Source organism: Salvia splendens, chromosome 3 (assembly GCF_004379255.2).
Source record: "Salvia splendens isolate huo1 chromosome 3, SspV2, whole genome shotgun sequence".
Taxonomy (NCBI): Eukaryota; Viridiplantae; Streptophyta; class Magnoliopsida; order Lamiales; family Lamiaceae; genus Salvia; species Salvia splendens.
This window is the reverse complement of record NC_056034.1, coordinates 25,725,944-25,735,211: the sequence shown is the minus strand read 5'-3', so window position 1 is coordinate 25,735,211 and position 9,268 is coordinate 25,725,944. Positions and strand designations below refer to the sequence as shown.

The following is a 9,268-nucleotide window of genomic DNA, read 5'->3' as shown; positions in this document are numbered from 1 at the left end:
ATACACTAAATATACATGTACAAAAATACACACTATACGCACCATACACAAAGTACACACTCTATACACAAAATACAAGCACATTCATATACACACATAACACAAAATACACACAACATAGATTGCACATAATACACAAGACACTATACCCAAAGTATATACACAAAATACACAAGTACATATAGCACACAATACACAACGTGCTCAAAATACATTGCACACAACACACACACTACACACAAAATATATATACAATATACACAAAACAATGCTACACAATATACACAAATACACACCATGTGCTCATAATACATATATTGAACACAATACACACAATACACATACTACTCACACCACATGCATTATAACAAACACACACTATATAGAAAAAATATGTACGTAAGGAAAATACAACACTATACATATTGCACAATATACACAAACTAAACATATTATACGCAAAATACATGCACTGTAAACGCAAAACACAGACTATGTGCTACACACACTACAGAAAATACACAATGCACACACTACATAAAACACACATTATAGAAAATAAACTCGCATATAGAAAATACACACTACACATACATATGCACAGAAATACATGTCCTGCATATACACTGCCCACTCAGTTACACAACCTATAAACAAAACACATGCACCATAAATGCAAAATACAAATAATGCGCTGCACACTCACTACAAAATAAATAATACAGACTAACACTCAATTCGCACACTATACAAAAAATATACACTGCACACTAATAATATTACACAAAATAAATGCATTGCAAAAAAACACATGCACACACTACACAGTGCACACAAATACAAACCAACACTACACACAAATTTCACATGAAACACACTACAAACAAAATACATGCACTGTAATCACATTACATACACATATAATACATACAAGCATTACAAACACATACACACATCACAAAATACACAGTTGCACACAATATAAAGAAACACTACTCACAAATTACAAACATAGTACACACTATAAACACATGGACACACGCTATACACAATAAACACAAAACAAAAAAACTAAATACACTATACACAAAACGGACACACTACACACACACTATACATACAATACATTGAAGCCAAATATACTAATCAAACTATACAAAAAACACACTGCACAAAATACACAAATTATACACAAATTATACATAAAATACATACATTACTCACATCATACACAAACTACACTACACATTACAGAAACTATACACAAGATACCCACATTTCACATATTTTAAACCAAATATACACTATATACAAAATACACACTAACATTACATAAACTATACACATGATACCCACATTACACACATTTTAAACCAAATATACACTAGATATACATACAGAAAATGCACATTATACATAATACACAAAGTGTAACACACATCACATTATAAAAAATATACAAAAAGCACAAAAAAAACACAGTATATATGCTTAAAAAACACACAATATACATGTACAAAAAATACACACATATCACACAATAACACCCTATGCACAAAATACATGCACTGGACGCACACTAACACACAAAATTCACATTCTATACACAATACAAGCACATCACATACACAAAATACACACTCCATAAATTACAAATACCAAAATATATACATAGAATACACACAATGCATACTGCACACACTATACATAAAATAAACGCACTAAATACACAATACACACAGTTTACATACACGTACGCAAACAAAACACACAACACAATATAAACTAAACAAAAAGACTAAATACACCTACACTATACAAAAAAACATAGTGCATGTGCTTCCAAAAACACACAATATATAATAAATATACAATGTACTGAAAATACACAAAATACAAACAAACACTACACACAAATTGCAAATGAAACACTCTATAAACAAACTAGATGCACTACAAACACACTACACACAATGCATTGCAACTATGCACAAACTAGATAGATTAATTACATTATACACAAAATACACACATTACACACACTATAAACCAAATACATACCATAAATACAAAATACAAATAATGCGCAGCACACTCACTACAAAATAAATAATACAGACTAACACTAAACTTGCACACTATACACAAAACGGACACACTACACGCACACTATACATACAACACATTGCAGCCAAATATACTAATCAAACTATACAAAAAACACACTGCACAAAATACACAAATTATACACAAAATACATACATTACTCACATCATACACAAACTACACTACACATTACAAAAACTATACACAAGATACCCACATTGCACATATTTTAAACCAAATATACACTATATACAAAATACACACTAACATTACAGAAACTATACACATGATACCCACATTACACATATTTTAAACCAAATATACACTAAATATACATACAGAAAATGCACATTATACATAATAAATAAAGTGTAACACACAATACATTATAAAAAATATACAAAAAGCTGAACAAAAAATGCAGTATATACGCTACAAAAAACACACAATATACATGTAGAAAAAATACACACATATCACACATAATAACACCCTATGCACAAAATACATGCACTAGACGCACACTAAAACACAAAATTCACATTCTATACACAATACAAGCATATCACATACATACTCAAAATACACATATACAAAAAATACAAACAAAGCACACACAATAAACACGCATTGGACACACGCTATACACAATGTTCACAAAACAACTAGACTAAATACACAAAACAGACAGAACCCTAAAATTACACAGACTATAAACAAAATACAAACATTTCACGCACAAAATACACACACTACATTATACAGAAAATGCACATTATACATATGACACAAAATACACGCTCTATAAAGACTATTCACAATATAAACAAACTATACACTAAATATACATGTACAAAAATACACACGCACCATACACAAAGTACATGCTCTACACACAAAACACAAGCACATTCATATACACACATAACACAAAATACACACAACATAGATTGCACATAATACACAAGACGCTATACCCAACGTATATACACAATACACAAGTACATATAGCACACAATACACACTGTGCTCAAAATACATTGCACACAACACACACACTACACACAAAATATATATACAATGTACACAAAACAATGCTACACAATATACACAAATACACACCATATGCTCATAATACATGTATTGAACACAATACACACAATACACATACTACTCACCCCACATACATTATAACAAACACACACTATATAGAAAAAATATGTACGTAAAGAAAATACAACACTATACATATTGCACAATATACACAAACTAAACATTATACGCAAAATACATGCACTGTAAACGCAAAACAAAGACTATGTGCAACACAAACTACAGAAAAAATACACAATACCCACACTACATAAAAACACACATTATAAAAAATAAACTCGCATATAGAAAATACACACTGCACATAAATACATGTACTGCAAATACACTGCCCACTCAGTTACACAACCTATAAACAAAATACATACCATAAATACAAAATACAAATAATGCGCAGCACACTCACTACAAAATAAATAATACAGACTAACACTAAACTTGCACACTATACACAAAACGGACACACTACACGCACACTATACATACAACACATTGCAGCCAAATATACTAATCAAACTATACAAAAAACACACTGCACAAAATACACAAATTATACACAAAATACATACATTACTCACATCCTACACAAACTACACTACACATTACACAAACTATACACAAGATACCCACATTGCACATATTTTAAACCAAATATACACTATATACAAAATACACACTAACATTACATAAACTATACACATGATACCCACATTACACACATTTTAAACCAAATATACACTAGATATACATACAGAAAATGCACATTATACATAATACACAAAGTGTAACACACAACACATTATAAAAAATATACAAAAAGCTACACAAAAAAACACAGTATTTATGCTAAAAAAAACACACAATATACATGTACAAAAAATACACACATATCACACACAATAACACCCTATGCACAAAATGCATGCACTGGACGCGCACTAATACACCAAATTCACATTCTATACACAATACAAGCACATCACATACATACACAAAATACACACTACATAAATTACAAATAACAAAGTATATACATAGAATACACACAATACAGACTGCACACACTATACATAAAATAAACGCACTAAATACACAATACACACAGTTTACATACACGTACGCGAACAAAACACACAACACAATATAAACTAAACAAAAAGACTAAATACACCATACACTATAAAAACACACACAACACAATATAAACACAACAAAAAGACTAAATACACCTACACTATACAAAAAAACATAGGTCATGTGCTTCTAAAAACACACAATATATAATAAATATACAAAATACACAAAATACAAACAAACACTACACACAAATTACAAATGAAACACTCTATAAACAAACTAGATGCACTACAAACACACTACACACAATGCATTGCAACTATACACAAACTAGATAGATTAATTACATTATACACAAAACACACACATTACACACACTATAAACCAAATACATATACTAGACACTATACATGCAGAATTATACATACAGCTACATACATAAAATACACATATACAAAAAATACAAACAAAGCGCACACAATAAACACACATTGGACACACGCTATACACAATGTTTAAAAAACAAAAAGGCTAAATACACTATACACAAAATAGACAGAATCCTAAAATTACACAGACTATAAACCAAATACAAACATTTCACGCACAATATACACATACTACATTATACAGAAAATGCACATTATACATAGGACACAAAATACACGCTCTATACTCAAAATACAAGCACCGCACATACACACACTACATAAATTACACATAAATGCACATTATACATTGGACACAAAATACATGTACACAAAATACACACATATCACATAAACACACAATAGACAAAATAAAAGCACGGGATACACAAAATATAAGCACCGCACATACACACACTACATAAATTACACATAATACACACGCTATCGACAAAATATATAAACAAAATACATACAATTCATACTCTACACAAAACAAACGTGACTAATACACAATACACAAAAAAACACAGTTTACACACATACACGTACACATACACAAAACACGCTACGTTACACATAATATACACTCACAAAATCCAGACACTATATTACACACACAATACAATCACACTACAACAAACATACACACTACAAACACTTTACAAACATATACGCACTATACAAAAATATACACACTCCACGAACTTTAAACACACTAGATACACTACACTTAGGTGGCACATACTACACTCATTATGCACACGATAAATAAAAATGCAAAAAAAAATAATAAGACAACTTTTGAGGGGTTTAGATGTTTGATGTTAAACACACTTCATGGCTTGAGCACGAGTCTTTATGTCGGCTCCTCTTTGAGTGATACCTATCAAGTAAAAACTAGCATACGTAAGAAATAACCAAAAGCTTATTAATTTTAACTCGACGAATATCAGAAAAACATCAGGAAAAAATATGAGCATTTGCATCTCATAACTACGTGTAAGAGTTACGATTGTGACAAATAACTACATAGCCAATCAAAGAAATGCAAATAAATTTTCATGGTTATGATTGCACCAAACTATTATTACCTGAAAGGAAAAGCACAACACATTCTTTAGGAGACTTTGATGCTGTCGCAGCAATATGGGTGACAATATAAATAACTTGTTGCAGGACCTTCTCAACAGACCATTCTTACGTTAAGTTCAGTAGTCCAAGTAGTCGGTAACAACAAAGAAGTTATGTAAAAAATTTAGATTTCTAGATGCAGCACCTAAACATCTCTTGGGATCAGCATTTGCAATTCATAGCACACCTTTCATCCCTTCAACAGCCTGTTGCCAAAAACAACAATAAGTTTCTCAAGAGAAAGCTATAATTTCTCAAGAGAAAGCTATAATTGCTCAAATAAACGTAGAAATGACACTGGACAAACAAAACAGAATCAGAGATATTATCAGTAGACAAAATTAGAAAAGTAGATAAAAAAGTTCTAATTCAAGCATTAAGTAAAGTGCTAATACAATTTTGAAAAACCAATAAATATATGAGATCATGTGAACATACAATTTTTAACATTTTAAGATATTACCGACCAGCATCAACGACTCAGTAATGCAATCTTGTTAGATCTTTTAAAAAAATGTCAATCTATTTGCTTCCTCAGTACTGTACAAACTTTTCAAACTAAAATCCAAAGAATTATCTACATAGTAAGTTAGTTAAGATGTCCAAAATAGATTAAATGGGATTCGAAGACTGTTGATTCCCAATAACTAATATTAAAAAATTATCACACTATTTGGTTCTTCGGACAACTTTTTTCAAATGCATCGATTAACAAATCTGAGTAGATATTTCAAAGACATACCTAATCTTCCGAAAAGCATTCCATTGAAAAATATTCCTCATCATTACCCCCTACCCTGTTCAGGAGAACCATATTCTATGATTTTTAAAGCTTCATTCCAGTCTGTGAGCCCAACACCAGACTAAGTCTGCGGCATTGGTAGTCTATCTGTGTGGATTTCAGAAACGCCATAGTTCTCCCTGAGATTTCAAAAAAAACATAAATTAGTAGAAAGTGAACACATCTTATAAATTATTAAGAGATGTGTTCAAGGGAAAATAGCAAATCAGTTTGGATAGTGGTGTTGATTATAGACAATCAGTAATTCAGTACATAAAAGTTTGAGTAATGATTGAATGTTGGGATGCCCATGGGTCTTGACATGTCCCCACTTTGTTCAGTTGGATCAGACCTATGGGCCAATGAGGTCATTAATAACTAATTACCATAACCAAAAAAGGAAAGGACCAATGAGGTCATTAATAATTTTTCCCTTATCAAGAACCTATATATTCACTGGCTGTAACATCATTAGAGAGCTAGATATTGGAAAATCAATAACAATTTGTAATTTTAGCAATTCCACAAGCAAACTGAATTAACAAATGTTCTAATAACAAGTGTCTTGAGAATACTCAACAAGTATGATAACTCTCATTTTTTTTCATAATATCATTAGATAAATTCAGACAGCTAAGCACACGGCATGCTGACAAAAAAACAAATATGATAACTCTATTTTTTTTTCATAATATCATTACAATGAACACACATAAATATGACCTAAATATACAACTGTCATAAATAAGGTCATGCAGTAATTTGAACCCTAACCTTCAAGCTGCTCTTTCCACACAACACTTTTTAGTTGAGTAATCGTCTCTGAATCAATAAGGGATCCTAATCTGCTCCAAATCTCTTCCAAACTCATATCTGTTAGCTGTAAAGAAACTAGGTTAGTTTGTCAAATATACAGAGTATCGGTTATTAAAACAATAAAGAAAGCATAATGTCATAAGCAATTATATAATATGTCTTGGTTCAATAAACAAAATATAAAATTGTCATAATAATAATAATAATAATTATTATTATTATATGTTTTTGTTTTAATTTAGTACGTAATAACTAATTAAGAAAATTTTAATGAAAATTTGAAACTGTGAATTATATTCTACTACATTCATATACTAATAATAACTATAATTATTATTATTGATATTATTATATTATTTAGAAATCTGAATCTAATTAATAAAATCATACATTATAATAATAATAAAAATATTATAATTATTATTATATTTTCATTAATGGCACGAGATTTTTTGGAGGAGTAGCTCGGTATGATAAAGTAGAATGAAGAAACGGTGATATATTTTAACAGCCCATTGTGCTACTCTTGGGATCAGCAGTTGCTTGTGACAATTCATAGCACACCTTTCATGCCATCATCAGCCTGTTGCCAAAAACAACAATAAGTTTCTCAAGAGAAAGCTAACAGAATCAGAGATATTATCAGTAGACAAAATTAGAAAAGTAGATAAAAAAAGTTCTAATTCAAGCATTAAGTAAAGTGCTAATACAATTTTGAAAAACCAATAATTATATGAGATCATGTGAACATACAATTTTTAACATTTTAAGATATTACCGACCAGCATCAACGACTCAGTAATGCAATCTTGTTAGATCTTTTAAAAAAAATGTCAATCTATTTGCTTCCTCAGTACTGTACAAAATTTTCAAACTAAAATCCAAAGAATTATCTACATAGTAAGTTAGTTAAGATGTCCAAAATAGATTAAATGGGATTCGAAGACTGTTGATTCCCAATAACTAATATTAAAAATTTATCACACTATTTGGTTCTTCGGACAACTTTTTTCAAATGCATCGATTAACAAATCTGAGTAGATATTTCAAAGACATACCTAATCTTCCGAAAAGCATTCCATTGAAAAATATTCCTCATCATTACCCCCTACCCTGTTCAGGAGAACCATATTCTATGATTTTTAAAGCTTCATTCCAGTCTGTGAGCCCAACACCAGACTAAGTCTGCGGCATTGGTAGTCTATCTGTGTGGATTTCAGAAACGCCATAGTTTCTCCCTGAGATTTCAAAAAAACATAAATTAGTAGAAAGTGAACACATCTTATAAATTATTAAGAGATGTGTTCAAGGGAAAATAGCAAATCAGTTTGGATAGTGGTGTTGATTATAGACAATCAGTAATTCAGTACATAAAAGTTTGAGTAATGATTGAATGTTGGGATGCCCATGGGTCTTGACATGTCCCCACTTTGTTCAGTTGGATCAGACCTATGGGCCAATGAGGTCATTAATAACTAATTACCATAACCAAAAAAGGAAAGGACCAATGAGGTCATTAATAATTTTTCCCTTATCAAGAACCTATATATTCACTGGCTGTAACATCATTAGAGAGCTAGATATTGGAAAATCAATAACAATTTGTAATTTAGCAATTCCACAAGCAAACTGAATTAACAAATGTTCTAATAACAAGTGTCTTGAGAATACTCAACAAGTATGATAACTCTCATTTTTTTCATAATATCATTAGATAAATTCAGACAGCTAAGCACACGGCATGCTGACAAAAAAACAAATATGATAACTCTATTTTTTTTTTCATAATATCATTACAATGAACACACATAAA

General features: G+C 30.4%; 1 long non-coding RNA gene across 2 annotated transcripts; it reads right to left on the bottom strand.

Moving 5' to 3' along the window:
* Positions 1-5,279: 5,279 nt before the first annotated feature.
* On the bottom strand, positions 5,280-8,682 carry LOC121795545. 2 transcript variants are annotated; one of them, XR_006049502.1, is made up of 6 exons: positions 8,514-8,682; positions 8,020-8,038; positions 7,414-7,519; positions 6,601-6,779; positions 5,819-6,064; positions 5,280-5,610 (listed from the first exon to the last, which is right to left on the bottom strand). It is a non-coding gene; the product is annotated as an uncharacterized LOC121795545 (long non-coding RNA). The 2 variants fall into 2 exon arrangements; XR_006049501.1 differs by lacking the exons at positions 8,020-8,038; positions 8,514-8,682 and having other exon boundaries at positions 7,414-7,674.
* Positions 8,683-9,268: the final 586 nt, after the last annotated feature.